Source organism: Homarus americanus, unplaced genomic scaffold (assembly GCF_018991925.1).
Source record: "Homarus americanus isolate GMGI-L3 unplaced genomic scaffold, GMGI_Hamer_2.0 scaffold46467, whole genome shotgun sequence".
NCBI lineage: Eukaryota > Metazoa > Arthropoda > Malacostraca > Decapoda > Nephropidae > Homarus > Homarus americanus.
In genome coordinates, this window is record NW_024747759.1 from 17,707 (window position 1) to 20,657 (window position 2,951).

Below are 2,951 nucleotides of genomic sequence, written 5' to 3' on the forward strand. Positions count from 1 at the left end.
TATAATCACGGCTGAGTTTTGGGGTAACTTTTGCGGTGCTTTGACCAGTTATTTATTTCCTCAAGTCCTCAGATACAAAAATAACGCTTATTATCCTTCCTTGACATTATATCACACTGTAAATAGCTTACAGACTCAACAACATGTAGCCAGCCGCTGCACATAAGTCAGCGTAATTCACATTACCTCATCAGTTACAGCCAGTTAGACTCCTATATGTCCTGCATCATTCAGATCTCATTACCTTGATGTAAGTTATTACATAAGCTTGTTCAAGCAATACTAAGCAGCAGCAGGAGAGTGTGATCAAGGCAGGCGGGTGCTTGTGTGCCGGCAGCAATAACTCCCACGCGCTCTGGCTGGCCGCTTTCAAATGGCAAGTATATTGGATGTACATTACGTGTTGGGTTTAAGCCCCGTAGCCTTTACCTTTAGCCTTAGTGACAGGTCATTAAGATGCAAGCCACATTCGCCGCCATAACCTCTTGGATAATCCCTGATAACCTGGAAATACTCGTTTAATGTATTGCATCTGTTAAGTTATTGCACATACAGTTCAAGTATACTACCGCCAAGACAAAACCTCATGAGTAACATGAGAAACTAACACCGATTCGATTACAGATTCCAATCATGAATTGGAATTTAGAAATATATAACACTCAAAAATTTTATCAGCAAATTGTAGCGTACCAAGTTGTTGATATCTCTCAAGGGTGGCTGGTGATGGTTACCCGCAGAGTGAAGTTATCAAGTGATGTTTTTCTCTAAAACAACAGCACTTAACTCTAGGCTACTAATCACAGTGATTGTTTAGTGGTGTGACTGTGTTGCGGTAGTGTGATGCATTGTGGTGGTGTGGCTGTAGTGTGGTAGTATAACTGTATTGTGGTGGTGTGACTGTATTGTGGTGGTATGGCTGTAATGTGGCGGTATCATGCATTGTGGTGGCCCGGGACAGATGTGGGAAGAGTGACCTTCCCAAATATCACAGTTTCCTCCGGGTACTACTCCGGCTTCCTCTTGTACTAACACTGAACAATAGGAGTCATAACAAAGTAACAAAACTGACCAACCGCCTGAACTGCTGTGAAGCATCGTTGTAAGACAAAATAAAAAAATATTAGTTTTAGTAGAGTTAGCAGTTAGCGTCATGACCAAACATCACTTATTTCATCGATGTATTTTTTATTATTTTTTCGTTTATAAAGACAAGAAAACAAATATCGGTTACCTACAATTGATTACAACCTTCGTTAAGAAATTTGTTAGACTATTATAATTATATGTTAATAATTGTGTTGTGTTGTCTTGTTGGGTTAAGTCAGTCATCCCATTTTCCTGCTCTGACTGATGGATCTAGTAAAGGATATATTCCAAGAGCGGCTTACAGTAGTCAACTTCAGGTCTTCCCTCAATAGTGGCGATCTGTCATTTTACATTTACTTATAACCAAATTTCAAAATATGAACCAAGTTTTATTAAATTCTCTACATTGATATTTCTAAGAGACACATTAAGACTAGTGAGTCATTTTATGGGAACAAGAGAGCATGTCTAGTCATCACTGAGTCCGCGTAACACCTTTGACTCAATTCTAGACAGTATTGGTGTCTTAAGCTACTTTAAGTGAGTCAGTTAGATGGATTTTTCACTTCACAAGTTATTGGAAAACATTCGGGGTCCCTGATTTTGCATTTCTTGTGATTTTTTTTAACATGTCGACTTAAACATTTTTCCCATGACACCTGCTACTTCCAATGGTCTTCCAATTGTACCTTTCTTCTCATTCATTATATAGTTTTTTTTTACATTTTCATAAGCCATTTTGCACATTTTCACAATCATTTTCAGACATTTTCAGTCTTTTTATACATTTTCATTAGCAAGTTGGCACTGTACATTATCATTGTGAGAATTTTCTAGCACACCCATAATATTATTCTTACATTTTCCTTGACATTTTTATACACTAACAATATTTTCCTTCATTTATAAATTCTCCGTATCCTTCCTCCTCCCCACGTAGCCACTTTACCCTCCACTCCTTTTTCCATCATCCTGTCATTTTTCATCCTCTCCACATCCCTCCATTTCATTATTTCTGCTTCATCTCTCTTGATAAAAAACCCGACTTATTTTTATATCCTAAAAATAATTAAGGTAAAATAAATATATATTTTTTTTATGAAAGGCAGGTCAACATTCTCATTTCCTCGGACACCTCAAACGTTATAAAATATATATGTGTATTGTGCATATTTTCTCTGGCGTTTCAGGCAATATTTTCAATGCATCAGTAATATTAAAACATGATGCTGGCGCTAGAAAAATCGGGCAAAGTGAGAATATTCAATTATATCTCTGCTACGTACATATAGAAATAGATAGCACTCGAAATTTTTTAACTTTTAAGCCCAAAATAAAGTGAACAGTTTATACCTTCTTCGAATATGAAGTTTATGCTCCCTGCGGTACGTGTTTGTTTTGGGTTAAATTATTCTCTGAAAATTGGATTGAAATTAATAGTAAATGCTTGCAGGTTAATATAATCTACTGGTCTTCTTCCAGATGCAACACGGCCAAAGTTTTTTGTTGTGCAACTTAACGCTGTCGTGGCTTAAGATCAAAAGGAGTTAATCTTCACGTTATTTAGTGACTAGCAATTTGACAGTCACTGGGCCATGGTTTATGTAATGTTTCTTTGCGCCATTTGCCTCTGTCTACCCAGAAGTAATTGGGGACCTGGATGTTAATCGATTTGCGGATCGTGTTTCGGGGTAATGGTTAGCCAGTGCAGCTGGCGAATTGTCCGGTCTTCTCGGACTTTCCTTGACACTGGGTCATGCAACTCGTTAACTTAGGGTTTAGATGTTGTGATGGCGACAGCTTCTACACCTTAAGCATATTCACGCCTCGGTTGCCCTAGGGCCGGCTATCCTCGACTCCGA